This window comes from Bombus terrestris, chromosome 8 (genome assembly GCF_910591885.1).
Source record: "Bombus terrestris chromosome 8, iyBomTerr1.2, whole genome shotgun sequence".
In the NCBI taxonomy this organism is placed as follows: Eukaryota; Metazoa; Arthropoda; class Insecta; order Hymenoptera; family Apidae; genus Bombus; species Bombus terrestris.
The window spans coordinates 9,237,741-9,263,606 of record NC_063276.1 but is presented as its reverse complement, the minus strand read 5'-3'; the positions used below and the strand labels follow the sequence as shown (position 1 = coordinate 9,263,606).

Genomic DNA, 25,866 nt, shown 5'->3' with positions numbered 1-25,866 from the left:
TAACCGCTAGAAAATTCGAAATAATTGCAAAATTATTGACTAAAATTTATTTTTTAAGATATATGCAATAATATAGGAGAATTAATTATTTCATATACATGAAAGCGATTTTATAGAATGATTGCTAGAAACATACAGAAGGTTGTTATTTTCTTTAAACGAAGTGACCTAGTAAGTTTTTTTAGCCAATTAATGTTTCTATTGAGCTTAATAAGACTTGACATTTTTTGCCTTACATAATTACAAAGTTACGACAGAGAATGCTCTTCTCAAAAGAAATTTCGACAAAACCTCAGGAAATATTTAAAATAAATTAAAAGATCTAAATAATCTATCAGCTGAAAATCATCTAGATGATATATTTTACTATATGTTTTAAATAAATAAAGCCACATACTATTATCACCCTTTTCATTAAAAAGCATTGCAAGTAGAGTCGATGTCATGATTCCATTTAAAAACGACAGAAATTGCGAGTTTCGTTCGAAGACTTGTTTCTATCGCATGATCGAAGAAATATGAATGCGTACACGAGAGTAAACGGAGAATCATCGATTATTTAGTGAATGCCGCGGCGAGCATAGTTTCAACCGTAGCCGGTACCGGGTTGATAAAGTACGATCGTTAAATTCGAGTCCCAGAAAAGTGGCCTCTCTCGTGGCAAACGCGGCGTAAGCGTCGTTAAAGCATAGTTGACGTTCCTCTTAAAATTAATAGTACGTATCGTTAAAACCGGTATGCGAAGAAACGGAGCGCGCTTCGAAATTTTACGACACGGCCCGCGCCTTCTAAAAGCTTATTGCGGAACGATACGGTTTTGGGCCTTGGGCGATGCGAAACGTACGCTTTCAGAACGATCCCGCCGGAAGAAATTCGCGAGTGGAATTTTCTATTGCTCTAATGGTACCTGCTATTTGCTAGAATTAAAGTTGAAGACTTAAAATGTTTAGTATCTCAGGTGATTTCTGATGTTAAATTCCGGTGAACTTTGAAATATCGTTTCACGCAATATAAGATGTGTTCATATATAGAATAACACGAACGGCTAGAGATACATCAATATAGAAACAATTTAATTTTATGCAAGAAATATTCTGACAGCTGCGTAGATCAATGAATCAACTGACGAACTTTTTTATCTATTTCAGTATAACAGCGGAAATTTTATTATTTATTTAGTCAGAATATAAATAGTAGCTACCTGAGTATATCGAACCAAGAAAATTGTCTACGCTTCTGTCAACTAGAATTCCTATTTCTTAATCCTTAAATCATCATATATTTTCATGCGAACACCTTAATCATTTTAAATACATAAGAAGCCAAGAATGGATCTCTTTCTCTCTCGAAATTGAGCAAGTAGATCGATTCTTTCCGCCCCACGTAAGTCGTTCGAAGAACAGAGAAACGCAGGTGAAGGGAAACTAGTTTCTGATCCGCTGCTGCCGTTCCAGAACGAGATTCCCGGTCTGGTGGTCGGCGAATGAACAACGACTTCCGGTGTCGCCTCTTCTTCGCTATAAAGGGGTACTCGAGGCGGGTAACCGCGGAACACAAGAAGCAAGGTGCGCTCCGATAAGGAGCGATTGTACAGAAGGCGTCGTGGTAGTTGTGTTGGAAAAACAAGTTAATCGTAACTCGTTTAGGGAGTTGGTTCGCGGAGGAACAATTCCTCCTCCGCGCTGAATGCATTAAAGGGCGTCCAAGTCTGAATCTAATCCGAGAGTCAGTGTTTCGGCGATCTGGCGGATGGGGTGGGTTGGTCGCGAAGTTTTATCACGGTTAAAGTGGCGGCCACGGCGGAGGTATTAGTCGCTTTCGAGCGGCAGATAACTGTAACGAGGAGCTCGTTAAGAACTCACTTAAATCCCACTTGCCGGAAACAAGCTGAGTTCGAGTGTGTTTCAAAATTGCGCCGCGAGCGCTGAATATCGTCTCGAGCTACTTTACGACCTGTTGAAACAAAAAGTTGATGCCGATTCTGTCAATTACGAATCCGGTGCGAGTGTGCAATCCGTTACGTATTGCAAAAAGTGTATATTGCGAGTAGAGAAGAACGCACAAACAGTCTTTTGATTCTCCAGAAGATATAAAATCTTTAAGTATACTTTTAAAAAAACATCAAATGATCTTATAAGATTTAACGACACAACTTTGATGATCATCCGTTGAAAGAAATCAATATAATATCAAATCAATGTAATCGACGATAATATAAATTCGACGATTTCCTGTGATTTGCAAATCTTTCCCCAGTGACACTACTTTGATGACCTTTTATCAGCTGCAAATCGCATTATACCATAACCAAACGTTATGACCTTTTCATAAAGCTCGTGTGAGCTTTGAACGATTGATATGTGACTTTAAACACCAATATCATGACTTTAAACTTTGATATCATGACCTTAATGATTTTCATGGTCTTGGAATAATGTAGAATATCAATATCATGACCTTGATGGTGTTGTCATCGTAATGTAGTACAACACTCATCTCCTTTTAGTGCCACGAGAATGTTTAAAGTAATCATGAGATGAGATTTTACATTACACGATGATATTGTAACTCAAAAGTAACCTTGTAATTCATTTTACATTGCTGGCTGAATTATTAAACTCGTGCCTGATGCGCGTGGTAATCGAAGCGGGCATCCATTCATTTGATAATTTGGCCAAATGCGAATTCGCCACTGAAACGTAGTTAACGCTGACGCGAGTCTATGACGCGCTTTTAATTGCATACGAGTACGAATCGTGATCAAAGCGGGTGACGGGCGCGGACTATGGTCGGCGCTTAACATTAACGAGGGACGAGGAGAAAGAGAACGAGAACGGGAGAGAGAAAGAGAGAGAGAGAGAAGCTGCCCTGTTTAAACCCTTTGAAGGAAAAGTCAAACAGGAACAACCGCAGAAAGTTCTCATCGGGAATTGCAAGACTTTTCTGCCGTGTTTAAATGCGAGAAGAAAGTCTGTTTCCGGAAGCTCGTTCCTATGCAAAACTGAATTGCCGTTGTTGTCCAGCCAAGCGCCGTCAGCAAACTCGACGTAATCCTGGCTACGCGGCGAATTTGAAATATACTTTTACGAGGAAACGTGTCCGTATTTAACGATGCCTTAATGCTACTACTATCGACAAACCACCAACCACCAAGTTGGAGCGTAGCGAAATTTCAAGGGCGACTTCCTCCCTTGAAACGTTCTCTCTGCGACACTGCTCTATTTACACAAGACACCAACGGCCCATTCCCCACAAGCTGATTCCTCCACTGGAATCTTCACCATCGGCACAATTAAATCGTAGTAATGGACCGAGAAGTAGCTTCTTTATTCTAATAAACGTTTTACGTTGGGAATTCGGTTTAACGCCGTCGTTTCGTGCTCAAGTAAACTCAAATTCCGTCGAACGATATGATACTTACGATGAAACGCTCGGAACTGTTGCACCGGAAATTAATACCGTCACCTATGATTTTGTAGTTTTAGTAGAGGATATATTGGCTATAAAACGTACGTATAATCTTTTAATTTCCGGCCTAACAGTCCCCCTAAATCTAATGATCGAAAAGAGTCAGCTTTAAATTCAATTTGAGGGTTAAATAGTTCATAGAATGGGAGTTCATCGTGTGGATTTTAAATATGTGGATTTAATCGACGAAAGTTCGGTTAATTCAGCAATAAGTAGTTAAAATTCCATTCATTCAACCAAACGTAGTTCTACGGTATGAGAAACATATGTAATATTGTACCGTGAAAGTTTATGCATTTATGAGAATGCACAGAATGTATATAATATGTAAAAATATAGAAAATATCTAAAATTAAATGTTTTTTTTTACATTTCTTCTTTATATACCGGTACTCGTGAAAGTTTGTCTATACCTTATTAAAACCTATTTTTGTTTAAGTAAAAAATGTGTAACTGTGTATAACATAAACGATAAAGCAATAATAAAACATCTCGTAGTCGCCTGATCATAAAAAGAACTAACTTCGTAATAAAACGTAGCATTCTATTTTAATAAAAATTTCCCTTTTATAGAATATTTTCGTTATTGACATGTTTACCTACTGATCGACATTGAATTTAAATCGAAGTAGGGCTAAATAAAAAATACCACAATTACTAAAACCAAAATAGTACCAACAGGAATTCGTCCATATAATATCTTAATACGCATAATTTGGACCTGTTCGATTTAACGGCGAGTAATCGAACGCACGTTAAAACGGAGAGAAATTTTTGTCGGTCACGATGATCACTGTCGGTGTCATAACGCGTAGCAATATCGGCGGGTAACAACGACCTAGCCAGGCCGCATTCAGCATGGCCTTTTACGAGTATTTTCTTAACATTATGCAAAACGATTCCCAGCGGAATTACCGAAGGCACTCGGATAATTCACGGGAGCGCGCCTCCGGGGGTACCGGCTGGATTCCGTGTTGTGCACGAATGGAAAGTCGTTTCGGGGAAAAATTCGCGTCACTCGGGGCGACCGAGCTACGAATACTAGGACCTTGTGTCCCGATGTATACCAAGAGGGCGGCCTGAAAAAAAGCATTATGTGAAACCCCCTGTGGAATTACTAGGGAAAGACGGAGGGAGCGAAAATAAGAACAGAGATGGCGAGATACTGGCAGAGGGGTGATGGACGCGGAAGATCGTAAGTACATGCGGCTATAGGTCGTAATAAACGAACACGAAGTCGATATGAAGGGAACTTTCTTTCGACGCTCATGTTTTTCGGTTGTCGTCGTCGTTCGTATCCTGTTACGTCTGCAAAGGAAGTTGCGTAAAAGTTACGTAACGTTACATGGGTTGGTTCACTGCAAAGAGATTCCGCGGAGATTTAAGGTGGCATGGACGTAGATACGCATGGTGTTATATTATGAGGCCGCGTGTTTTTCGTTATCGAATAAGCGAATATTTATCGACGCTTGCATTTTATGACTGTTTATATTGTATGCATTTTACTCCGGGCGGTAAACTGGCAGGCGACCGTTGAAAACAGAAATATTTTGCCCCTCGTGTATTTCGAATAAACACACCGGCGTTTTTTAAGTAATATTTATCGAGGAAAATACATCAAGTACCGTATACAGGTGTATTGAGGAGCACCGCGGTTTTTGCAATTACCGAAATGAGAATAAGGATGATAAATACACGGTAAAATGACAATTTTTGAGCCGTGTAATTATTATTTGTGATGTACGAGGGATCGTTGAAGTAGATTTATAATGTATTGTCACAACATTGGTTAAATAAAAGCTGAAAATCTGACGATGTTAATATTGAAACATTTCATGATGTCAGATTTTGAAAAATTCAATTTGATGCTTTTTCTATATATCTATATACTCTGGCGGTTATAAATATTTGATACAGTTATTTCTTACAGTTATTTGAAAAGTCTAACAAATTTTACTTTATTTATTATTTTACGTTATAAAATACGTATGTTGCAAATGAAGCAACAGATTTATAACAAAATATGTAACTTGAAAATACAAGCAGTGAAAATTTGTACGAAATGAAATTGAAATTCAATTTGTACGAAACATCAACAAATTTCTCTAGCACTATTAAAATAATATTATTATTTTTCAATAAATTCAATGAAATTTTATAAGTCATAGATCATAAATTACCAGTACTGATAAATTTTTTTGTATGATAGTAATTTCACAAACCACAGATCATTTAATTATTCTATTGGTCGTAAGATTACGAAAATACATACAGTACTCGTTATCAATATTTAAATCGTGGAACTAAACAACTTGCAATTTGTAACTTGTCAATTTATTGATATTAGTTGGTAAATTAATGCGCAAAAAGGGGCAGGTTAACAATATAAATATTTTATCCTTCTCCACTTCTATGTATAATATATAGACACCTCGTAAAAATTTCCTAACCTTCCTTCAGATATAACAACGCATTAATTTGTTAACCAAATCTATCAATAAGGAAAATAAGGCTCAAAAATCAGAATCACATGTCATTTTTACAATTTACAGTTTACTTAATCGAAAAACGTATGTTTGGAATTGTGTCACCGTCGTGAAAACCTTGTACATTTAACAAATTTTGCGAATTAGACATTAAATAAGTATAACTGACTGTAATTCCTGTTAATTCATAAATAATTATGCCAACTACGTCGAAGCGGAGAAATCGAATATGCGACAGTTAAAGGGTATCTAAGGGAATGCTGAAGAGGAATTTCGGTAGGTGAAGACGTCAAAGAAGATAGTCTAACAAGTAGTATTGATAATAGAGTTCTGTTACGTTTCGTTTCCCACAGAACTTTCTCCTTGATATTCTAATGCCTCCCCCGACTTCCTTCAACCCTCACATATTCGCCGTTCAACTCTCAATGTACTTTCCCATATATATCCATTTATAGATTAAAATGAGTCACCCCTACGCATGCAAAACTATAAATCTCCTGTCTACTATATTGCGCGTTCCTTTGTAGAATAATGAATTCATGTAACATATCAGTTGTAAAAGTGGTGCGAAATACCTTCATATTTTCCTTGAGAAGCTTGCTTATTACATGCATTTGTTTGGATTTTTCATTCTGATAAGCATTTGTAAAGGTTAGGACTTTATGATAACCATTCAAATCAATCTTAAACAGCGTTGTACCAAATAAAAGTTCCAGTCAGGTTAAGTTTCATAATTTTCATATTACGCAATTTTGTTCTTATCTGCATATGATAACCATAAACGACGAAAGAAATGTATGTTTCAAAGACTATTTTCATTTATCGATTGCATATGATAAGTAAAATAATATAGATATGACACATGCATACTAAAAAAAAAGATGAACCGACTTACAGTATCGACGTGTAATAGTTACAGTTTTTTCTTGGTAGGTATTCTAGTTGCAGTATCTTCTTCACGTGCATTCTTTAGTTTCTTTTTCACACAATTTCACAATTTTCACAATTTCTTTTTTACACGTATTTTAGTTTCAGCTTCTTTTTACACGCACTTTCTTGCGATTCACATTTAAATAAGGTTACATTCAGAATAAAAAACAAACTGCACTTAGAGCAAATGTAAGGGCAGATCTAAACTGCCCCCTGGCGGCGTTCGCGCAAACTACTGCGCATTCTTTTAGCGCATTACATACATACATATTTGTCACCATGTCAGTTTATATAAAAATGGCGCGAAGGAATGTCGAAAGTGTCAAAGTGTTGCAAATCGTAAGAAATATACACGGATCTTAGCACGCGACAGCGAAGAGTTTATGCACGCCGGAGGCTGCGTCTAAGAAGCAACAACTTTACATCTGTGAAAATGCAGATCAACCACGGGTCATCCTTTAAATCTATCTGTAAGTAGTTCGAACGATCGTGTTACTGCAGTAATGGCGTATCAAGTTTCCACCATGATGATTTGTCAAGATTCTCAGAGTAACGACCAAGTTGGAAAGCATAGTCGACGGTCGAACGACTAACAAGAATAACGTTTTACGGAAACTTACACGGAAGTGATCGGGACGTTTGCGCGATTACGTTCGTCGAAGTGTTCGACTCAAGGAACTCCGCGAGAGGAAAAATTGAATGGCCATCGCTACCCTTGTACAGAGTTTCCCGATAAAAGAGCGAGAGTGACGAAGAAAGGGAGCGAAAAAGAAAAAGCGAGAACGACAGGGATGAGGGAGTGAGAGAGTGTAGCGACACGCATTTCCGCGGCGGGGAAGGGGGAAGGAGCAATGCCGTGACGGGGGTTAAACCTAAGGTACGATACACACGAGGCAAAGTCGCGGCGCGCCGCGCAGTCTCGACTCCGATTGGCCCATGAGAAATCCGCGCCAACGAGCGGAGACCAGTTGAGCGCGAGACTCCGAGCCGAACGGTTGTACGCACGGACCCAGCCCGGCGACCGAATCTACGATACGATTTCGTACCACGCATTTCGTAACATAGTTTTTGCCCTTAATCGAAAGTATTCACTATCATATTTCGCTATTGCCTATTCTCCGAAATAGTCGGATGTATTAATACGATTATTTCGAACTTGTGACAAGTGACACGTAATCGCGTATGTGGTGATCGATTGTCATCCAGTCTAAACAGTGACTCTGTGGATTTCTCAAGTTGGCGTTTTGACGTTTCTCCGAGAGAATTCGAGTGGCAGAAAGCATCGTGTCACCCGGTACCCACCGGTGAGTCGTTGCATTTCATTTTTTATTTACACGTCTTTCCTTATATTTTAAACCGCGATCGTATTTTTCTATGGACGAAATGAAGTGTCTTGAGGGTCTCGTATCGCGGTACTTTGCGGGTTTCTTGTGTGTATCGATGCACGACACGGAACGCGTCGTAATATTCTTTTTTTCTTGATGTTCGTGCGTCGAACAGGAAATAATGCGAAGACCTTTAACAGTTCGGGCAGCTGCCACCGACAAGCAAGAAAAAAAACTGGTCCGGTGTCGTGCCGGTGCGTTGGAATACCGTGTCTGTCGTGTCTGGCACGTGACTAGCCGACTGCTTCCGAGTTACCGCGATTACCGATCGAAATTTCGCTGATTGTTTCGTGTTTTTTCTCTCCTCACACTGGCGTGTTATAGGAATTCCTTAGCCGCAGACAGCAAGGTGAACGGAAGTGGATGAGATAAGCGTCAGACAGACGCAAATTTGGCGGGCGTTTGAAGTGCATGGTGTCTGCTGTTTTCGTTGAAGTTTATCGGTCGAAAATTAGATAGACGCCGTTCTTAGAGAGCGTCTGGCGATTTTAAGTTCGTCTCGAACGTAGAGATGGATAAAGAGAGACACGGTGAACGTCTGGAATGTTTCTCCGCTCGTCTCAAAGCGGTGTAATGTTCAGATTAATCGAGTGGCTTTGAAACGTTTTACCTTTGACGATGATGCGCCTTTATCGTGAAAGCGAAATTACCGAAATGTTTCCATCATATAAGTGCACAAGACGGTTGACGATTCTTTCCAATGATTTGTATCATTGATTATATGGAAGCATTTTCTCGCGTTGGAAGTTTTACCGAGATCGTCGTGTCCGGCTATTAGGTTATAGAATTAAGTGCGCGCGGCAACGTCTGTAATTATACCGTGAGCTGAGCAATTTCTTCGTGCTGGCCTATATCGTTGACGTTTAATTTCACTCGTGTAGTTCCGTCGTTACAACATGTTAACTTTCTAGCGTGAAGGTGAAGTCCAATCAATAATTCGAAAAACAAATTGCTGTGGAACGATTTTGGAACAAGTGTCGGATAGTTTTCGTTTCTGTCTGTTTCCCCTTTGTTTTGCAGTTCTGTTTTGGTTTCTTCTAATCTGTTGTGTGGTGTTTCGTGGAAATCCTGCGTATCTAGTATTCTCCGCACAATAATTTACCAAGTGATAGTACGTGTAAACTAGTCGCGAGATCTATTGCTACAATTTTTTGTACGATAATCGGTTGGCTTGAATTTTGCTTGTTTTTATAAGTTATGACCCGTAGAATTTCTTTGAAACGATTTTAAGCTAAGCATTTGGTATTTTCGTTCCTATTTGTTTTTGTTGTTCTCTTTTGTCTGTGTTCAGTTTCTTCTAAACTGTTGTGGTAATTCGTGGAAGAGAAGTAATAATTCTAAGTACTTGGTCTTCGTTGCGCAATAATTTACGAAACGATAATATTTATGAATTGGTGACAAGTTTTACTCTAACAAATTTACGTCGAATATGATAAATGGTCGATTTCTAGGATCATGTTTTCGTAACAAACTAGTTTTTATACGTTGTGATTTATGAAATTTCGCTAATAATGTTAAATAGTACAAAAAGACTATGGTGATTTTAAATCTAGTAATCGTAGTGATCGTGTTCACTGTAAGGTGTAATTGATATTTGTCTGAAAATGGACTTGTTAGTTATTTTTGTTCGAAGTTGTTCCTGACAAGAAATTATGATTCTCTTATTACATATTACGTCAGGATTTTTTTAATTGAAAAGTCAGTTTTTGAATTATGAAGGTATCATTCTGTACTTTCATGCTAACACGCGGTATAAAATTATCGCGCAGTTATAACAGTGAATTATTGGAAGCAAGCAAATAAATCTCGTATTAAAATTATGATTGTCATTGCTATCAGTATAGCAGGTTGTAAGAATAATTCTGAGGTATAGCTCATTTAATCACTACATGGTCATTTCTTTTTCGAATATAAGCCTACTCTGATGGAAAATCATAAACGGCTTAGAGTGATTTCTGACTGTAATACGTTCTTTTAATTGACAATACGTTTTCATATCGCGATACGTTATTCCGTGTTTTTGTGCCAGGAGAACATAAAATATCACGGAATGTATTAAAATACTAAATTATTTAAATCACGCAAATAAATTCTGTATTAAAATCATGATTAGTACTGCCACTCTTACGAATATAGCAGTTTGTTGGTATAATTCTAAGATATAGCTCATTTAATCGTTATATCATGAATATTACAAATTTGCCTGCGGGACTTGACACGTCTTATACTGTATTTATTAGCCGGATGCAAATAACTTGAATATTCTAATATTTTGAGCAACGTACCGTCTCGAATCTTTCTCCAATGAGTCGTGAAATCATATCGCCAAAATTGTGTTACGTATATAGTAAACAAAAAATAATACAGATTGTGCTTTTATAGCAACTAAACTAATAAAACTGCGAATGCTAATACGTAAATATGCAGAAGTATATAAAATATATATAGGTATGTTAAAATGTATAGAATTTCCAACATACTGTGTACGTAATTCGTTTCTTGGCTGACCAATTTAATATTGGGATATTGAAACACTTTTCAGACAGTACTTTATTTATAACGAGAAAGGGAATAGCCACCATGTTGATAAACTGGTTTTTAAATTAACTTAAAAATACCATATCCATAGGACGGAAATTAAACAATGGAAACGAAGTGATTTAAAACAAATCGAAAGAAAAGAACAAGATTCTAAACAACATCTTATTCTTTTCTCTCTTTCAAAAGTCGCTTCGTCGCGGCACGGCGTTATTCTGGCGGAAAAACTCGTGACAATTAAGGAAGCTGGCGAGAACTCAAACATTTGCATAACGTCAGATTTACGAGAGTCGTTGCCTCCGCGGAATTATCATATTTATACGTTACTTAACGCGGCTCCCGTGTATTTCACGCCGAAAAGTTGCCGCGAGCCAGAGCCCACGGTGGTCGACAACGATAACTTCTCTCGCGATTAAAAGTTTCCAAGGCTTGTCTCTTGGAACTCCTCGAAACCGAGTAGTTTCTGACATCGAAACCCGTGGCCAGGAAAACAGAGGGGACACTGCAATTGGTTCGCTCGGATGCTCTCATAAGAGGGGCAGATTCTGCGACGAGAATCGATGACGAAATTGGAACTCCGGTGATACAATGAGACGTAGAAATCGTGGTGCAGAAATAGAGGGAAGGTAAGGTGCGTAGAATGGAGTGAAAAGTTGGAAAAATCGAGTAGAAAGTAGGCCTCCGATGGAGCAACGTGTTCCGGAGAGAAGCGAAGACACTGACGAGATCGATCCACTTTGTCAGCGTGAAAGACGGGGGTGGAACTCGAGACACGGAGGGGTTAGCCGAGTCCCTTTTTAAAAAGGAACCAAGCAAAGGGAGCCTGCCGGTACTTTCGACCGCGTTGAAAATCTTTCTCTTTCTCTGGCTCGTTTCAATAGATTCCGTGGTATATACGTCTGGTTAGGTGTTTACTCGCTATCGTAAGGAGAGTTTTCTCGTGGACTGAAAGAATGAAACCCCCTCGGCGAATGGGAATAGAAAAAGGTGGATGTCGTTTAGTGGCGCGTGGGGCGTGGCGATCTCTATTTCGAGGACCACAACTTCTCCCGGTAAGCTTTATTGCATAAAGAAGGCAAAGTTGCCACGAATCGAGGTCGCAAACAAAAAGTGTAACGTCGAACAGGGTTCGTTCCAGTCTGTGCATCGGTGCTCGCATTTTTACCACTAGTCCGTTAAGCCGCTTACTTATCTCCTTTATCGAACCCTATTAGGGCTAACAGGAATATCCGTTCCTCGATAACGAAAACGCTCCGTTTATCGGTCTAGGTAAACTGCACACGGTCTGATCCGATCTATCTGATAAACGGCCGACGTCGATCACCGCGAATCGCCCGATCGATCGTCGAGATCGTTTTAATTGTTTCTTCTAGATGATCTTGATAGGTTTTCTGGTTTCCACGGAGCTTCGAGATTGTTCGGAGATTAGTCAAGCTATTTGAATTTGAATTTATGCAAATCGAGTTACTTGACTTTGAATTATTTAATTGAAGACCTAATTTGATTTCAAATGTATATAATGGAAACTGGTGCTATTAGGTTCAGAAAGGATCGTTCAAAAAAAGTTGGTTTAAGAGTTAATCAGCAAGCATGAAATGACATTACATTATCTATCGACTGTTATTCTTATCGAGTCAAGGAATAGTTGGTAAAACCCCTATCGCACTTAAGTCTGACTGCTTAGAAAAATTTAAATTTTATTTATCTATCATTAAAGTTTTAGAAATTAATGTTTCAGAAATTACGTGAAACTACGTAAATAGCAAATATTTACGTTTAGATTAAAAATAATTATATGAAAGATGTGAATGTAAAAGTGGTAATAGTAGAATAATTTCAAGTTGGTTAAACCCCGGAAACTTGGTTAATCAGGATGAGGTTTCTTTGGGTTTGTAAGGTGCAAAAGATTTTCGGTGCCGATTATGCTGGACAGATTCGTATCTTTGTCGCGTATCGTTACGTTCACCTTCGGACGACATTTTTTTTAGTCTCGTTCATTAAACGCGGTGACTCATGACGTCGGGCTCGTTATGCCTCGTCATAATTTTCTCGAGTACTCTGAGATTACGACGCGCGATAAATCCATAACGGCTTAGGAATTCGTGGCTATTCGTGGGCCTCGTTTGTCAACCATTTCCGTACGCTTTGTTGCCTGCTAAGTGGCTGAAGAAATCGGAACTGGCGCCGTACTTAAATTTCTGGTTTTAGCTGTGATATCTGAAATCTCCGAGATTTCATATACAGATCTCCATAGTTCTTCATCACTGAACATCGTATCATAACAATGTGATTATGTAACTCTCTGTTGGGAATTGTATTGTATTGTATTGAATAAAGTATTAGACATTTTGGAATATTCGTATGTTTATTCAAATTAATTTAAAAATATTGTTTCGATACACGACATCTTTTTATGTTATAGAATTGTATATATTTGACTTATTTTGTACCTTATACATACACCTATGTATATACTTACATACAAGCCTCTAGAAAGTCAAACTGATCAAGTGCACCCTTTGTTAATTACCCTAATTACATTATGTAACTAGAAGATTAATATTCAATTCCCAGTAAACAAATTACTCAATGTCATAAATTGGTCGCAAGGAAATTACATAAGGAATAGTGATTTCCAAGATGAATTTAAAAAATAGTTTGTAATACCAGCAATTTATATACTTTTCAATCTATGAAATTGATCAGAGTGATTTCTCAGCGGCTCGAATAGAAGCATTCCGTTCTACGAGAATTTCTAGTTTTCTCTTTAGCATAGACACTTACCTCTAGATATACGAATCTAAAATATGTACATATACTTAAATATACTTTACATGGATAACCGTAATTTAGATAATAGGATAAAGATGATATGTACCTTCATAAAAGTCAACATCATTTCTCTCTAAAGATTACGTACATATTTTTAGTTATTTCAAAGCAAATACCTTAAAACCTTTCGTTTCAACACTTTCGTTAATTCATTATCCTGCAATCTACCAATTCGTTTACAACCTTCCAACTCATTCGCAACTATCTTCACCAATGTCCCCACGATTCTTCGATATCCTTCCGGAACACTAACTCCACACCTCTGTAAGCCCACCCATTTGCCTGCCGTTCCTCGAAACCCCGGAACAATAGCAAAATCGAATCGAAACTTGTCGCTTAATTGCTCCCGACAGAATTCGGCCCGTGCCGGTCCTAATCTTGTTTCGAGTTTCTGAAAACACGGTAGCCCATCCCTCTCTGGTCCCGTGAAACATTTTATGCAACCATCGGACGCACAATGGACGTCTCAATTCCTGGCCGATCCACGAGACGCGAAGTTTCGCTCGGCGAAGCACGCGGCGACATATTCGTGGGGTTCTGTCGACGGAACAAAATCCATTTGTCTCGCATCGGACCGGGTACCGGCCTTAAAAAGCCTTTCCATCTCGCCTCTTTGCCCGTCTCCGCTCGACGGCCGGATGAAAATTACTCGTAACAAGATTTATTTCATTTAAATGAGGATGTGCGCTAGGCGCCCGGCTAGAGACATTCCATCTCGCTTAGTCATTCTTTTTCTTCCAATTTTTTTCTTTCTCCGATTCTTCCTTTCTTCTCGTTTTTGTTCACGTGGCCGCTACCGGTTAAATAACGCGGCCGTGCAGTCGGTCATCTCGAAGGCGTGAAACGAATCGTCCTTTAGCGTGCTCTTTCCCGACTATTAGGGAGACAGGTCGACGATCGATCGATCCGGCTTTCTCCCCTCCTCGATCGGAACATGTCTGTCGATAACAGGCAGATTTCACCCCCGTCTACTATCCTGCCGCGTGTACGCGAGTCTTAAAGCGTGTAACGTGTATCAGCCGAAGGGACGGTTAGAAGACTGAGGCTAATTTAGCTTCAAAGCGTCTCGTTGCTCCATTCGACTACACTGGTTAAGAATTATATCTATGTTTCACTGTGGTTCATTCAATTACCAAACTTTCTCTTAACCCGGCTGTCCATCTATTTCGCATTTTCTACACGCAGCTCACACGCCAGGCTGGGAAAATTTGTCCCAGATCTTTCATGCTAGCCGGCTTACCCAACACCCACTACGGAGAGCCATAAATCAGCGTCAGCCGACTCGCGTTCTGGCGAAACCTCGGAATCATTCTCTAATAAGCCGCCTAAAATAACCCGCTAGCGAAACCTCGAAGAATAGCGCGATTCCGCGACTGGAATCCAAGAAGAACTTATTAGATCGTCATTTCCACGAAAGAAGTAGTTCGTTTCCTTCCATTATCGACGTCTTCGATCGAACTTTCGGATGCATCGCGTGCCAGAGGGACTAGGTAGTGAATGGGAATCAACTCTCGCCAGTGGAAGAACGTCGATACGTGGAATCCACTCGAGAACTCGTCTTTTGCCCTTACGTTCGCGAAACTTTTCCATTTTGATCGCCTGTAATGTGTATGATGCACGCTTGGATATTTATCAAGAGTAACGTAACTCAGAAAAGTAGGTTTTCATAGGAAACGGTGTAAAATAGAAAGCTTGAATTGGGAAATTATGAATTACTTTAAGAGCTTTTAATAGAATATCGTCTATGCGCATTGGCTACTATCAGAAGATGGATTAAAAATATTTCGAATTTTACTATTTTAGTTTGACACATTGTTCTGGTTATATAATACAACGAGATTCATTAATTACGCTAGAATCGCTAGAAGGCTGGTGACTCTTTAAGCAGCGTAGATGAATTCTAATAAACAACTAAAATCTAGTAATGACTATTCGATCAACGTAATAAATTTCTACAAATATAACTTACATATAATCGCCTAAACGTACCCGTCTATATTTCAAATAAGTATGAAACGATTCAACGCGTATCGTCGATAATACATGCAACACGAGGGACACGTTATAACAGAATAGCCATAAATCCAGTCTGAGAAGGTGCTGGCATCTCGCCGTAAAAGAATACCTACGTAAGAGGCGTGTCGGGGCGAGGCATCAGGGCGCACGTTTTCGAGTTATATTCCTGCGTTTGAGCGAAAACTTTGCCCGTATAAGTCGACGTTCGCGATCGTATAAACCTGTAGCTGTTGGATGTGTTGCGACTATCGTTAGGAATCGGGCCGGTGAATATTTCATAGCCTCAAGGTATTGCCCAGTCAGTGGCGGCAATTTGTGCGTTGCCTCGAATTCGCGGCCGGTAATCTGCATAAATCGGCTTGTTACTCTCACGGAGGACTTTTTAAAAAAGTAACTCGCCTGCCGTCGGAAGTTTGTTCGAGGAGCTTCTGAGTTACGAGTGGCTGTTCGTTTGCTGCGTCTTGGAACTTTTCGTAGTAGATTCGATCCGCCAAGGAACACGAGGGACCAAGGCGTTTGTATCGCCAGTCGTATTTGAGTTACAGATCTTTCGGGGGAATTTCATTGGCCCGGAACCATCGGTACGATTGCCTGCGAGTAGCTTATCTGTTCTTTAATCCGGGTCTCGATCGAGATCCCGTCCGTTGTCTAGGGTCGCTTTTTGTGTTTGATCGAGTACAAAGCAGTTGTGTTAATCCTGTCGACCGAATGAAGAAAGTAGATTGGATATTATTGACAGTGAACTACGTCATGTAGTTGCGGGTCATTTTTCAACCATCCTTTCGTTTAGGGAAGCTCAACATTTCTCTCGGTTCTTTCGAAACAATTTGAAAACATTAACCGTATGTTAACGTTAACCGGAATGGATATTTGGTTCGAACAGAAACGACTTTAGGATGGCTGGCGATGCTCCTATATTTCTATGAAAATCAAGCGTTGAATTAACTGCGCCATCTCAGCAGGACGAAACCATTAGACGGCAAACAAGCGGCGGACATTACGCGCGATGGCGCATAAACGGTTCAAGAAAATTGCCTCGTCGAAAGTAGAACGGTGTTCCGCTTGAGATTTCGATACAACTGGCTACGAATTAAAAAAGGTGACGCAACATTGTGTTAGATATAACTTCCAACCGTTAATTCCTTCGGTACGAAGGATGTATAAACGTAAAGAACAGATGAAAAATATATGTTATACATATATACGTAGTCCCTGTTTTTTTTATAGAAGAACAACTTTAAAATTCAGTATATAGTTAACCAATTCCTTATTGAAGCTATCTTTATTTTTGTATAATTTTAATATTCCATACGTGCTTTTGTCGTCTTGAACATTTAAAGAGTCTCTCTTAAAGAATCTCCTGACTTTATCACTCATTTTTAAATTACTTGTTCTTTCGAATTCAACGTATTCTGGTTTCCAACTATAGAAAGACACGACAATCAGAAAAATCTGAAACAGAATGGATTTATCGCGTTTACTTCCTACGATCTTCGATTAATTTATCATATTTTTCTCGTATAATCATCAAATGTTTACGCGCGTGTAGTTTTTCTATTAATGAAAACTGCTTTGCTGAAAGTACTTCAGTTTCATGTGTGACGCATCGAAAAGTTATTGAAAGCTTTTACGAAGAACGAAGGAAAAAATTGTTCTTTGAAATCTTTGTAAATTTTCCCCTCGTTGTTTGCCACGTATGTAAATGTATCTCGAGTTTCCTGCGACGATCCAGGAGCCTCGATTTCTTCCCCCATACTTGGGTCGGTCCCTCCGTTCGAAAAACTCTTCCTTCCGGCGGCCTTTCTGTCTCGACCTCTTGATGCTGCATTTTAGACGCGATAAAGAGCATAGGATGGAAGATCAGCCGGCATAAATTCGCCGGTGTTGGAGAAGGGTGCCCGTCAGATCATCGGAGTAGATCTACTTGGTGCAAATTCGAGGCTCTTCGGTGACATCGATTGTCAGCGCGCTTGTCAGCCATACTTTCACCAGGACGTGGTACGTCGAGACGGGGACTATCCCCGATCGAAGAAACAGAATCTTGTTTTCCTTTTTGTCTTCTTTTCCGTGTCCCACGTGACGAGACTAGTCGACATCTGTCGCGTGTCATACGGAAGGACACGTGTCAACGCGCTCGTAAACGCTCGTCAACCAAATTTGATCTCTCTGGTTTGTACGTCTGGTTCGAACTGTTCGTCGTTTTCAAAAATGGTAGGAAATGCTTATAGTTACTTCGAGAAATATTCGGATGGTAAGAACACTTGAATACCTATATTGTGAAGTATCTAATTGGATCCTAATTGTCGAAGAATTTGGTCGAACTCCGTACCGCTAGTTCAATTCATTTTTATTTTACTTTTATGTACAAAATATTTATATATATATATGTCGGAGATGTAGGGACATCGGGCGTTATGTTCATTTATTCCAAGATAAAGATATTCGTTTATCGGTTTATTAAATTTCAAAGTAATTTAGTAGAAATGTTTCTTTAGAATCATTGATATAATTGTAATATTTAAGCATACTCTAGCCACGAGAAAACGTAATATTGCATCATTAACTGTTGATGAATTGACATAGTTACATTATCACACGGAAAAAGGAAATAATCTAAATAAAGTAAAAATGGTACTCTAAAACATTGGGCAAGATAAATTTAAAATTCACCAAGCTAGTTTAAAAGCCACTAAGATTAGGGCTAACGAGATTAAAGCCGAAAAAAAAAACAATAGTAAATACACAGACGACTAAAGAAAGATTAGTCGTAAACCGAGTTATATCATTTTTATGGAAGTAGTTAAACTGCGAGCCTGGCCAGGTGGTAGGTTGGTAATTAATTACAAGAACGGCATAAACTACGACATTTTCCAGTGTTATACGTATGTTCTGTAATTAATTAGGACTCAGACGTGCACGTGTGAGACGAGGCATCTTAATTAACAGGACTCTGCGTCGCTTTTTACTCGACCGCGTAAGAAGGCAAGCGACTGTTATTTAGCGGAGACGTACCGTGACGCGGCTTTTCGACCGGATAAAGAGCTGGTGGCGACCGTAAAAGACAGACGCTCGAGTGTTCCAAGCCGCGTGAAAGCTATTTGTTAAGTCAAGAAAAGTTAAAACACGGGTGAATTGCGGTTTACTCGAAATTTGCGTGATCTGCGGTTACGAGCTACCTTTCATTCAGCCCAGGATCGAACCGGTCTGCTCATTTTTTCTGCCTTTCTTCGTGGTCGAAGACATGGTTCAAGCTGCGTTCAAGGTCTGATAGACAGAGATAAGAGTGATTTTTATGGGCAGCGCGTTACGAAATTCGGAGGTTGGCCGATGTTTGTCACAAGAGATAAGATGTTAACGTCTCTTTGTGTCCTTCGAGCTATTGAAACCTTCTTTTCATGATAGTTTTTGCTCGATAGAGTGGAAAGTATAGGAAGTAGATATCCGGTTATTCAGAAAGATCGTCGGAATTGTTATTTGGAAGTCTTGTTAAATATTTTTTAGAATCTTATTTAATATTTTAACATCATTACAAATGACGAAAAGACATATGTTTCGCTTCAAAACCAAATAGGAAGATAATTTTGTGATGGGACTGATTGATAACATACTGAATTTTAAAACTGCTGTTCCATATAAAATGTTTGACTTGTCGTGCTCTTTCTCCATACTCTTCATTTATATAAACAAATATTTATTGATTATTTATTTCGATAAGAAGTTGGCAATTTTCGTTTATTTATCTTAAGCAATGATAGGAATATTCGCTTTAAACAGAAATCTTTAAACTTTTATCTCCTCTTTTATTTCATTTCAAAAGCGAGCCTGAAGAATAGATCCTTCTATTCATAAGTATGATCGATTAAAACAAAAACCAATCAAATTACAGTGAAATAACTATTAACCGAAATTTTTCCAATTTTTCTTGTATTTTCGATTTACAATTTATTCAAAAGAAGCAACTTTCAAATTTTTCTGATCAGAAACGGAGTTCTGCTCCTTTTTCCGATCTGGTTCTTTTCGATAGATAACGCGAGTTTCTCAAGATCTTCCTCTCGCTGAAAGTTTCACGTGCAAGTTGTCGAAACGAGAATCGAAGTTCAGACGGAACTCGTTGAGTTGCATCACGTTTCGATCGATTGCTCGGCGAGTTAACGTGTGTCGGCCGAATTATAACGACGGACGCGTACGCACCTTGTCACACGGTACGCCGATTTCTATCGGGAATTCTCCGTGTTTGGTGACACACAAAGAGAACGTGAAAGGGAGAAAAGGAGAGAAATATCGTCAGTAGACTTCAAACGCGTGCACTCATACGCCGCGTTTCTCGCATTACTTGCACCATAAAATCTCGAAAGAGGAACCACGGGGAAACAGGGCCACCCTGCGCGTTTTACGGCCGCCGATTTGAATTTTAAATCTTCCACCCGGCTTTTGCGTACTTCGCTAATTTTCAGCGGCATCATCGCGTCCGCTCAGGCTCTACCGGAAAAATAATTTATTCGACTTTCTTTTTTCGCCGGTTTGCAGATCGTACGCTATTCAATTGCCGGTAGTACGATCCGTAGTGAACGAGAGAAAATGTTTCGAGAGGGATTCTTCGTTTTCTACCAACGAGATCGTGGTGCGTTTCGTGGCGGAACCAGTGAAATAGTGATAATTCAACGATTCTATATGTTCGTTTGTATCCGGAGAAAATATGTTGAAACGAAGGATTAAAATACGCTGCGTCCTGTAACGTGTTGAATTATAAATCATGTTAATTCTTTTATACGATATTCTTCGTAAAATCATACCTGTTGGATTCATTTGGATAATTGCGTAATTGTTCGGATACATTTATCCTTCCTACGTTCAAATATCTTTCGTAACAAATATTGATTTCAGAGAAATTGTATTTCGCGAGGTGAATATCATAAGTATCATTTTTAAACTTTGTTTCGAACGATGGAGCTATTGTTTAAATATATTTTACGTCAAGTTTTATAATGAAAGACACTTTCTATTCAATAGTTGCAGACTGATTTGAGAAAGCACCAGGTATGTTGCAACAGGTTGATTCCAAACCTACCCTAATAACTTATAGTATCTTATATATAGTTGGTCATAAAGGTATTTATTAGATTACGTTAGATATTTTGTATATTTTATTTAAAATCGTAAAACAGCAAGAAAACCGATATAAAAGACATTTATTTCTGACAGATATTTATTGTTTTACATTACAAGCATAGCGTGAAAGTTTGAAAATAAAGTATGACGTATCCTCTATTTGTCATCGTTTCCCGACGCTAATTTTTAGTACCAAAACTTAATTACTTACCTTTATGCTTTATCATTGGCATATTCCTCGTCGCTTTTCCATTGTCGATTCCATTCCAACAAGTTTTAAATATTTTATATTACAAACCTGCTTCACAGACTGCGTCTAAAATATTATGCCAGTCAAATATTTTTACGATCAATTGCATCAATTGTATCAGAAATGTATATACCATTCGCTTTTTTATTTTTATCAAAGTCTCAATACAAAAAAACCTGTTCTATTCTCACGTGCAACAAAAAGGGATACGAATTCTATTTAGTCGCAAGTTACAAACCGCGCATCCCGTCTATTGATTTTTCATCACGGGACTGGAGGAACGAGCGCGTGTCTGTGTGAATCTCTTTTACCGTGGCGCATTCCATTTATAGATTCAAATGGAAACACCCTATGAATCTCGAGCGTTCGTACTCGACGCATCGTCGACGTAATCGTCCAGCGCAGCAGGTACCCCCATAAATTTCGTGAACATTATTATTAATAAAAGCAGGGCATAAACGCGACCAGGACATTTACCTAAATTTCCCCGGCGTTTTCAGCGGCGACGACAACAAGTACTGTTTTTATCGGCGGAGCTACGCCTGTTTTCCTTCTTTGCTCGTAAAAACAAGCGTCCCAGAAAATCATTCGAATTCATGCTCTACCGATAAGGGTGGAGAAAAGAAAGTGCGTATAACAATCGTAAAAGAGAAAAATCGGACCACGTAACGAGCGATGGGTGTAAAAAGCACATGCTCGTTAATCGTGATTGACAAGGATTGGTACCGGTGTTACGCGAACATTTAATTGCTCGAAATGACGTACAGCGAAACAATACGTGTAACACACTTGTTCTATGAGATTGTGTTCATAAAGTATAATCCGCGTGTAAAATGGTCGCAACAGCCGTTATTTCCGAACGGGCAAATCCTTTTTACCGAAACTCGCTGCAATCCGTTGATTTATGCTCGATATTGGCGTTAAATAGTTCGCGGTTCCAATATCTGCTAACGTCGTGAAAGAACACAGTGATCTCTTTTTATTCATCTGGCGTGTTTTGATTTGAATTGATGGGAATTTATATCATCGTGTATTTTTAAAATTTTTTTGTGATACTGATTTTGTAATTGAGTCTTGTCGAATTGAAATATAGGAAATTCCAACGCGAATTTCAATTTTCGAAGAGTAGTTAATAACAATGGAAAAATTTGATCGGATTAAATTAAAATCCCGTTCGAAGGGAGAATTATATAATTTTGTGGTATGCTGGAGAAAAAAGTTCAGACACCATATCTCTATAAACGAACTATCAAAGTCAGCACACGAGTAACAGAAACAATTTTCTCCCCTTGAAATTCAGGAACTAAAAATTTCCTCGTATTCCGAACGTTATGAAACTCTTTTGAAGCATCGCGAAAGCTAAAGAAAACTATATTCAGGGAAATATATCCGGAAGCAGAGTCGACACGGAATGACCTGTCTGGCATTCGAGGTTATAAGAAAGGAAGTTCCCTTGCTGTCATTCTCGATCTAGTCGTTTCAATCTCGTCGGAAGGGGTACGTCTTCTTTCACGTGACTTTCTTCTTCTTTGGATGATAAGGGGAGAACAAGAGAATTCGTCGACTTCACTTCGGTTCTTTCGCATTCTCTCCGAAGGCGAGGTTATTTTGTGCAAACTCTTGTCGTGCAAAAGCCTTCTCCCTCTTCCTCTGGTCGTCTGCTTAACTGTACGGTGCCGCGATCTCCCAAGAAACGCCTCTAAACTCTCCGAGATTCCTACTTTCTGCCGTTCTTGATATTGATTACGTTAATAAAACAAGCAGGGTAAACAACGTAACCGTATAAGCTTAGGGGAATTTCGCCTCCTAAAAATATGGTATAGCGCCGGCGAAAAATGATCTCGAGACATTTTATTTTGGCTTTTCCTGCAACTTTATTAAACTACATAGATATATGGAGGGCAATTGATACGATAATGTTACTGAAAGAACGAATTACGATTCAGGAGTAATTATTTTTGACTTAATGCTCTTTGAATTATACTTATTAAATGGATTGTGCTTATTAATTGGAGTATAGCTTTCGATACGGATTGTATTTTATGGTACACATTAATGTTGAGAAAGGGGGTTCTTTATTTGAAAACGAATAAATGCGGAAATAAGGCTCAAAATCAGAGTTTCGATAGTACATTTTTCTCAATTTTTTTGTATTTTATATAAAAATACAAGTAAGAACCTTTGTCTCTTGATTTTTTACACGTGTACTAAGATTAGGTTGTATTAAGGTTGTATTAAGAGAAGACGCTCGATGTTCCGATTGTGAGGAATATAACCACGAATTTCAATGAACATTGGTCATAACAACGGAATATTTTCTGATAACTATGCGTATTCATAAACAGATTGGTTTCTGCTTAACATTAGTAATAATGGATTTCAGATTTCTCGTTTTTGTAATTACTTAAAACACGCTATAAACGTGCATTTGGTGAAATTAATATTGACTTTTATTGAGATGGAAACATAATTATACCCATTTATTTTCATTACACTTCAATTATAATTATTTATGTGCAGTATATTGTATTTAATATGTCACGTAGTTAGGTAATTTTAGTATTAACATGTATGAACTGTTCAGAAACCACTGATCAACTCTATAAATTAAAAGAATACGCAAGTAATAATTTTGCAGATATTATTTATTAAAACGTAGCTTGAAATTTACGATAATTTATTCCACTTCTTTATCGTAAGTAACTGTACGGTACTAAGCCATTTATCTTTTAAGAAGTACAGTCATGTACACGGATAACGAAATTAAAAATTTATAAAAAGTGGAGTTCATCAATTTTGTTTCTGAGAAGCTCATATATCAAGACGTAGGCATTTGCTAATTTATTGAAGCTATTACTTCGTACATGTCTACTTTTTCAATTAATTACTAGAACATGGAAAAGATATTTCTGTTGAACCAAATCGATATATGAAAACAAATCGTTAGAAAATATACGGTAAATTCTTATATCGATAGACAGCTGTACTCTGCTCTCCTTAATTAAAATATCTTGTCTAATAGTTTGTCATTTTTAAAATACATTTAAATGCTAACTCTTTTTACTCTTGAAGTACAGGTATATCATAAAGACTGTTATAAAATTGGATTGGACGAAGAAAAACAGAAATTGCATAGAGAAAATGCTAGGACGTCAATTTTCTTTAATTTCGAAATGGTATATAAGTCATTTTAAGGAGGGCAGGATTACTTTACATTAAAAATTGAACGAATTTATATAAATGACGAAACCATCCTGATTTCTGAGATTTATATAAGCATTCCTTTGATCAAGATCGGATGATCGTATCGGCATAAACTTTTACATTTCCACTAAAATTCTCGAAATCTTCGTTTCACGAAAAAATCACGTTTTAACAGACCACTCGAGTCCTCTGTCGTTTATCTACCATTTCCTTCTCAAAACGCGTTGGCACAGCTTGGTCGTTAAAGTTGGCGACACCCTGTATAAATCTGCTGAACAACGCGGCGATATTTTTCTCCGCGAGGTGTGCAGCGCCGTGTTTGATTCATGAATTCGCTCCGATCATAAACTCCAAGGTAATGGCGAATAGGATACAAGGTAATAAACGGTCTTCTATCTTGAGCAAGGGTCAGACAAGTTTCTCCCTTCCCCCCCCCCTTCTCTTCTATTCGCGAAGACGTCCTCCGACGCGTTTATCTATTCGCTCGCGAGTCCTCGTGCGTAAAGTTAAATTGGCCCGGGAAACGACAAAAGCGTGTAAACCGACATCGCGAACGAAACGAAACAGCGAATATTGTTAACGACTTTGTCCGCTTCCGAGCACGCCCCGGCCGATAACATTTTCATTTTAATACGTTCGACGTAAATCATCCGGCCGGCGACTTGGATGAAATATGGAAATTTCGTACGCACCTCTTCCTCTTGTCTTTTTCGTCGCATTTCTTTTTTCGAATCTTCTTCTTGTCCCTTCCCATCGGCGAGCCATTATCGGAATATAAATTCACCGAGTTCGTTCGCTGTTTATACGCGAGGCTCAAGCTAAACGCGCAGACGAGGAAAAATCGTGCAATACCGAGGGAGATCGCGAAACACACGCTGCGCTTGGGACCTTTATATTTTACGTGAGTTCTGACCTCCCATTTGTCCGATTTCAGTCATGCGACTCGTCCGCTCTTTCATACCTACGTTTTCTCGTTTCTCCCTGTTCGTTGATATTTTTTTCCCTTTCTTTCTTCTTTTTTTCTCCCTGTTTCTTTCGTTTGGTCCGTATGCTCCGATTCGCGCTTCTCCGCGGCACTCTCCACCACGCCGGGTCCGGCTTCCATTTAAATTCATTAGTCCATTCACGATTCCTTCTTTGTTCTTGTTTCGCCCGCTGCTCGACCCTTGTCACCTATTCGATGAAGTAGGTTGTAGTTCTCGGCCTTCACTCCACTTGAGCCTCGTGCATTTCATTGTAAGGACCTGCACGAGCTTGCCTGGAAATTCTCGCCGATCGTGATTTGCACTGAACTTGCGAGGTGTGCTCGGAATGGTGACCTATCTCTGCTTTCTTTTTCACTCAGAACTCGAGGGCATTCGTTGTATGGAAAATAATTATGATTCTTTTTAAGAAAGTTGAAGAGAATTCCTATTCTTACACTTGGTCTTTAGAAGGTGTGTAACGTTATATAACGGCACAAATTGGAGGGGATTAATATTTTAGGAAAGTAGAAAAATATTATAGTATTTATTCTTGATTGAAATGTTCCCGTAATTTCGCTCCCACCTTCTAGTATAGCATTATATGATTTAGCAATTATACTGTATACAGAGTCTGTTCGTATGAATGAATATGAAATTAAACTAATATTATTCGTTTCTTATAA

At 38.7% G+C, this 25,866-nt stretch overlaps 1 protein-coding gene across 1 annotated transcript in view; it reads left to right on the top strand.

Moving 5' to 3' along the window:
• Positions 1-7,790: 7,790 nt before the first annotated feature.
• LOC100645051 (protein slit) overlaps positions 7,791-25,866 on the top strand; it is a 627,790-nt gene continuing 609,714 nt past the window's right edge. The window contains exon 1 of the mRNA XM_003397332.4: positions 7,791-8,188. The gene's annotated coding sequence lies outside the window, so the exon portion shown is untranslated. The remainder of the gene's footprint in view (positions 8,189-25,866) is intronic.